This window comes from Merops nubicus, unplaced genomic scaffold (assembly GCF_000691845.1).
Source record: "Merops nubicus isolate BGI_N331 unplaced genomic scaffold, ASM69184v1 scaffold2308, whole genome shotgun sequence".
NCBI classification, from domain to species: Eukaryota; Metazoa; Chordata; class Aves; order Coraciiformes; family Meropidae; genus Merops; species Merops nubicus.
In genome coordinates this window covers 7,539-15,076 of record NW_008624912.1, presented here as the reverse complement: position 1 = coordinate 15,076, position 7,538 = coordinate 7,539, and positions in this window count along the sequence as shown.

The following is a 7,538-nucleotide window of genomic DNA, read 5'->3' as shown; positions in this document are numbered from 1 at the left end:
GACTGGGATACAGTGCCATATGCATGACATCACAGTAAACTGTCATCTGGTCACCTATTTAAAAATGCTGTGTTCTTGAGAGATGTTAGACCCCCCCGAGACCACAGCAGTTTAGTTGCTGGTGATGTGCTGTGTAGCAATAGCAGCTCTAGTTACCCTGTGTGTCTTGCTCTTCAAATATGGACAAATGTAATGTTCACATTGAACCTGCATCCCCACCTGTAGCAGGCTTGAGGTCACCTGTTGTTATTTTTATGGAAAAAGGTGCCATTTAGCTCCAGGGGTTGAGTGGCTGCTTGTGCTTCGTGTTCCTCAAGAACTGCTCTTTCTTCCTGGACCCTCTTGGGACCTCCCCTGAAGGAATAAGCATGGAGGAGCTTCAGCATTCAAAATACTGTGCTGAGAACCAATTGGGCTCCTTGCTTGCTTGGGAGGAGGAACCTTCTAGAACCCTGCCTGAAGGCACCAGGGAATTTTAGCTGTTTTCCAGTCATCCCAACCACATCCTCTGAAAATCTGTTAATTAGGCATGCATATGCAATGCTGTGGGGAATGAATGCATCTTGAAACTTAGACTGGAGTGAGTGTTCACTTGGGTTGTCTTTTGAAATTGCAGAGGAAACATGCTTTTAATTCTTAGTTCAGTCAAGTTAATATTATACCGCCTTTAAACAGAACTCTTTAAGAAGCATCTTTAAAGCTTTATTGTCTTACTTTGCTTTCATAGGCAAGGAACTTTAGCAACAGTGTGTCACATCAGTGTGTCATGTAATTTCACATTCAGATTGTCTCTTAAGAGACTTTCAATTCTACTACACTGACTTGGTTGTGGGCAGACAAAAGGGTAAGCAAAACCTGTGTGAATCCAGGAAAGATATATGGAGAATACTGAGGGGTGGTGAACATGAAGGCTTCAAAAAAAAGAAGCACAGTCTTCTAGCTATTAAAGTATTAGATAAATCTCTGTGGCATTTTTAGTAAGTAGACTTCCTTGTGCATTAAAATGGTTTGTAGGAAAACTGGTACGTTTTCTTGTCCGTGTTTGTGCCCTTCCGTCTGCTGAGACAGTGGTGTACCTGTTATGATGGGAACATTTATTCAGCTGGACTGAAACCATCAATTCATTTTTGCAGAGGTCACCAGAAATCCATCAGGTGGTAATGACACTTAGTCACTACTGATGTGGGCTGGATGTGAGCCAGTGATCTAGAGGAGAAAGGCAGTCTAACCCATTACCAATCCCCTGGAGCCATTGAGTCCCCCACTTTTTGCTCATCTTTCTGCTTCTACAGCTCTCATACGCTAATTTTTCTTCTTCTATGTCTAATGTGATAATCTTTCTTGTCTTACATATCTGCTTTTGACTTTCGTGACAGTATGGCTGACAAACATCCTCAGCATTTTTCCTTCTGATGCAGAAGATATTAGTCAGTAGTGCAATGGTCAGTAGGTGTTATTTAAAAAAAAAAAAAAAAAAAGAGAAAAAGCGAGAGAGGAGGAAGAAACCTACTAGACAAAATGAACTCTGTTTTAGACATTTGCACTAGAGAATAACTCCATATTTTCAAAATTGTGTTTTTTAACAAGAATATGGATATGAAAGCCTGCTGCCTATATAACCGTGCCTGTGGTACAGTGTCCTGTAGTTCAAGGGAATAGGGAAGCAAAAATACCTCAGCTACTAGAGATGAGCACCTTGGCAATTTGTGCTTCTCAGACTCTAGTGTTCCTGGCAGTGATGTGGAAATGTCCCGAGTCATCTGAGTGCTGAGAATAGTCCCACTGTAGTAAACAGCAGCACTCTTTCAGCACCTCAGCCCTGCTGGTAGTTAGGTTGTGTTAACTCAGGCGCAGCATTGTGCTTGGGTGCCTACGCTGCTTCTGGTGTTTATATTGGACTGTGCTTTAACAGATGTCTGATAATCTGTGTGTCTGTGGGCCAGGAGATAAGAATTCAGACTTGGGTTCAAAACTGGATACTGGTGAAGATTTGACTAGGCTATGTTCATTCTGAGAGTGTAAAACCTGAGTGTTCTTCCTGATTTTTTAAAATTTTAATTGTTTCTCCTTACTGCTATACTGTGTAACTACATCCGAAAAAGTATCTCTAAGAAAAGCTGCAAAAGGGTCTGAAAACTATTGAGTCACATAAGTACGTATTCATTCTGAAACAGGGCTTACAGCCATCCTGAGAATACTGCTGGAATGTGCCTACTTAGGGAGAGAAAATAGCCCGTGACAAATTAATAACTTGCAGGAGTTGTAGGAATACTTTGAGAAGAATATGTGTGCTGTGATGCTTTTCCCTAACAAATCAAAAGCTTTCTTTTTATGCTTTGTCAACATAAAAAAAACTTCATTACTTGAATTACATCTTTGTGCATCACCTAGAATTAAAATGGGTCCTTTGCCCTTTGTTGTGCACTATTCTGATGAACAGAGAGTTATAACAGGAACATCTCCCCTTGTATCCTGTGCTGCTATAACCCCTTTCCTCCCCTTCCAAATTAAAGAAACCAGAGCCTCCTGTTTCTATTTAACAGAAATTGTTTTAAATTAGCCCAGAGGTGTGGTTACTCCTGTAATCCAGAGCTTGTAAACATATGATCCTGCCAATAGAACAGCGTAGGGTATTTTAAGCTGATACAAAGTGGAGCAATGCCAAGAATCTTTTTGTAGGAATAATTAAGTCAATTTTTCAATGTCATGCTTTGCTCTATGCAGCCTCAGTTTAAAAAAGTCCTGAAAATGATCTTGAACCTTCTGTGAGGAAGTAAGTTGGAAGTACTGAAAATTATACTACAGCAAATACAGCAAGCCTTCGTTCACTTTGCAAGCAGCCTGTTATGGGAAATCTCCTTCAATTTACATATATGAAATCTGTAATTACTGTAAATGAATTGGTGCAAAGCTAATATTGTCACCGCTTCCCTTTTGCATTTTATTACATCTTGTATCTTTTCAGGAATAGTTTGCACTTACCTTTGGAGCTTTAAATACAGCCCGAGCGAATAAACATTACAGTAATTTCAGATTTCGGTAAACAATCCCCAGAAATAGATTTTTACCGCAAGTGGTTTGTTTTTAATAACACATGCTGCCTCTTGGAGTTAAAGTCCTAAAGGAACCGTAAAATGAATTTCTATCGCAGCATCTGACTTCCCTTCTTTGTCAACCTTTTAACAGATGTGTTGGGTTCTCTGTAGTTACAGGTCAGCTTCTGTTTATTCAAAACAAACCAAAAGAAAAAAAAAAACCACAACAATGGAGGGGCAGGAGGGGGAAAGGAGTGTACATATACTGAGATATGTATTCACATTCTAAACTAAAAAAGTTGGGGGCCAAAGCAGCTTGTTTTTTTGTTTTTTTTTTGTTTTTTTGTTTTTTTGTTTTTTTTGTAAAAAATGCTGGCTTCTAAGACACTAATTTAGAACTGAGTTTGGTGCGAAGGTTGGCATTAGGAAGTCAGCATTACGATCTTCGTGGTGCTTTTTAGTCAAAGAGGAGTTTTCACTGCCATCTTCAGGTTGCCAGTGCTTTTCAAGAACGAACCCCATTTCTGACAGAGAAGCTGATTTTATGGTATTCACTTTTCGTACATTTGATGTTTCACACCTCTTTTAGTGGTGGGCTGTGGACATGTATAGTATGAGCTAGCTGTTGTGGTGATTTGTGTCGGGTGTGGAGGTGCTGACCCAGGAGTTATATGGTGCAGATGGGTAGGAGTGTGCAGGAGCCAGCTGAGTTTGAGCAGGATGAAGTGCTACCACTAGGTATGTCTGAGACACACTGGAGGAGTGTGAGGCCCTAGAACCAAAGTCCTTTCTAGGTATCCTCTCAGTTCAATGGACTTCGTCTCATGCTGTAGGGTTTGAGCCACATGAAGGCTGTGCAGAAGCTAAGGTCTTCCTAGCAAATTTGGAACTCTGTGAAGTTATCTGTCTGAGACTTGAGCCTGGAGCTTGGAACAGTGACCTTTCTTACCACAACTGCATTGTTGGTATGCAGGTAATTTTGCACCCAAATCAGGTGATGTGTTTAATCTGTGTAATTTAGATTTTACATTTTCTGCGAGCTGATCATGTTAGACTCATGATCATAAATTTATATATATATAAAATCCCTTTTTTCCCAGCTTTTCTTTTTTTTCCAGAAATAGATTGTGATTCAATGATACATTGCAGTGATATGTGGTGAGCAACTGGGAGTTGCAATTGTTTGTATTTGGGAATCTGAGGACATGAAGAGAGTATCTGGATTGGGCTAAATGAGCTGCAAGGTTATATCAGTATAGTTAAGAGCAGAACTTGACCCATTAGTATTTTACATTTTGCCCCTTCCTTCTTTTTTTTGTATCTTTGGTAGTGTATTGTATGTAATGTTCACTGCACATTTATAATGGATGATATTCAGATCTCCTTTAAAGTAGTGTAAAACAAACCAGTTTGCCTGGAAGAGGCAACCAGCTATTCAAACAGGGTTCTACAGCAGAAAGTTCTTCTACAACATGTGCTTTTATTACGTATTTTTGGAAAACACCTAGGCCTCTCATTAGTTTTTTTTTCAAAAGTTTGAGCAAGCGGTGAGATTTTTGTGAACGAAAGAAAAAAATCAATTGTCTGTGGATTCATACTGCTTGTATATGAGGATTAGGGTAATGCAGATTCACAGGCAAAAATCAATATAGATTTCAGAAATCCCTTCTGCTAACGATGGAACTGATCATGCAGTTCACAGCCTTAATTATATATCTTCTTTATAAGACAATAGTACTATCTTCACACAGACGTACGAGTTCAATTTAGCCTTCACTGTATACTAAATTTTTATCTTTCTGGGAAAACATAAGTAAAGTACTAAATACTATTTGCTTGGTCAAGGAGTAATAAAAACAATAGGCCATCGTATAAGTTGTTCAAAATAATCATACTGTAAGGTATAGATTAACTTCTCCCATTTCCTGTTCTCCAAAATAACAAATCTAAAGAGGATTTCCAAAGTAGCATTGTCTACAGAACTTGCAGCATTAGACAGAGGTCTGCAATGATTAGAATAGTTATCACTCAGATTTTATGCTTTTATGGAGTAATATCACATAGGCCTTGTAGTCTGAGAGTAATAAACATTTCTCAAGAGGAATGAAGGACCCATTTCTTTTCAAGGGCTATAAGTTTCACCTGGAATCACCTACCTTATTCTGAGAGTTACTGAAAGGCAGTGAAACCACTAGTGGGTTTTTGTGCCTACAGAGTGCAGAAAAGTTCTCCAGAATGGAGTTGTCTGAAGGCATATAGGATGCAGAGGTGATGCACACCCCAATAAAATTTACGTTCATTGTTGGCACGCTGGTGGTTGTAACAGATGTGGCAGCCTGCGTGAGCTCTTGCACTGTCATGCTTTATTTTGAGACATCCCAGCCCTGTTAGGGTTCAGTAGATTTCTTTCCCCAGAAAGGGTTTTCCTTCCTTCTTCCAGTTTCTGAGTTAAACTATCCTGAGTTCTGCTGCATATTCTGTTGAATATCAAATATTAAGTCAAATTTCTACCTTCCCACCTCTTCCATCTCTTTTTTTGTCTCTCATCCGCACACCAAGGTAATAATTACTTCATCTGCTTCTGCAGTGGTATGTGGTTCTGCATAAAGGTGAAACTCTTCCTATGGTCTTGAACAAGGAGGATGTATTTGAAATCAGTGTCTCTTGCAGTGCTCACAGAATAGGATGAGAGTTTTTGTTAGCAGCTTCTCTGCTTTGATGCCCCTGGAAAGGATAGAAATAGCTGTATTTGGTATTCTCCAAGGGACAAGTAAGGTTCCCAGTAAGTATCCATCAAAGAAAGTTTTGCCACCTATTGATGACATTTTTTGTTTGTGTATTTTTTTAAATGAAAAATGTATGTGGAAAGAAACACTTGGGTTAATTTGAATTGTTGCTGAGCTGGAAATGCATCCATTCTTTGTTGGTTTCAGGATAATGCAGCATATGGTGGTTATTGCTGGATTAAAGGAAAAGGCCCAATTTTAATTTTTCCAGCAGTGATCATGTGATTTTTTTGGTTTTTTTTGTGACTTGCAAAGGCTGATGGGGACTGGATTTAGAATATGAGATTAATTTTATGACCTTGATATTCTCTTGAAAGGAAGCTTTAAATTGTCAGGTCTTTATAGACTGTGTGAATGTGCTGAAGCTGTGCTGTTAATGGCAGCTGGGGACAGCTGGTGTTGGTTAGGATCATCTTCTTGAGGACACTCCATCACGTGACTGCAGAACAGAAATAAAATTCATTAAGTGTTTGGAGTAGTTGAAATTTAACAAATTAGGCCTGAGATTTTCCTTGTGAGATGTAATGTGTTTATAACGTAGAATTTGCCAAAGACGTTTTAGCTCATGATTAAGAACTAAAATGAGGAGGGAAACCCTAGAGATGATGATAATTACGCTCAGATGGAAGCAAACTGTCTAGATGGAAGAAATTTAGGACTCTACAGCGTTTTCAAAATTGTAGTTCCAGTTTGCCTTGTATCCTGCCATGGAGTGGCTGAAGTGTTCAGAGGGAGATTTTGCTGTTTTGGGGAATTTTGTTCTTTCCAGTGTTATGCTGGAATAATATAGGAGGGTGCTTATAAGGAGAATAAAGTTCATGGATGGGAACTTCCATGCACTTTCAAGTATACTTGGCATTGTCCAAAGAAATAAATAAAATCTCTTGACCTCATGAATGCTTCCAGATACTTTTCCCATTTCCTTCCTACACTTTTCAAACATAAACATAGCACTTCTGTACTTGATTTTGCTTCTTTTCTTGCTAATTTTTGCATGGTGAATAACCGTATTCCTTTTGTCTTCACCACAATCAGGTTTTCCTTGAATAAGGTCAGTAACAGATTCTTCAAGGCAAAATCTGCCTGGTCTGTCGCCTTTTTTTTCTACATGCAGTATTTTCCCTTTTTTGAAACTTTCATTCTTGGGCATCCAGACTTCAGTCAATGTTCTTCTGTTGTTCTTTGCACATTTTCCTTCATGTTCACTGTTACTGGTTCCTGTTCAGTCTTCTTTATAATAATTCTTCCAAATTCTCAGCCCTTCTGTTTATATTTTCTCTGTGAGTGGCTTCTGCATTTAAACTTTAACTCTGTTTTCATGTTGGTGACATTCAAATTCCCTCTGAAATCTTCTCACATCTCTCTGGCTTTTTCATTCCTTGTTCTAGTTACCTCCAGTTCAGTCCCAATCACTAGCTATTAACGTCATGGTTCTCAATACTGATTGCTGAAGTATTGATCTCGACTCTTGAGCCTTTCCTCCTTTATCTTGGTAGACAAGGCTTGTTGGTTCTTCCTGTGTGTACTGCTTGTTTAAATCCCTGCAATAAGATGCCTGGTTTTGCTTTAGTAACTAGTTTTCTTAAGTAATACCATTTCTTCCAGTTTGGCCCTCCTTCTTGTCTCTGCAGTCCCACTCAAGCCTGTGAAAAATCTTGCTTTCTTATTCTGTACCTCAATATACACCAAAGTGTGTCTGATTCATTGAGTACTTTCG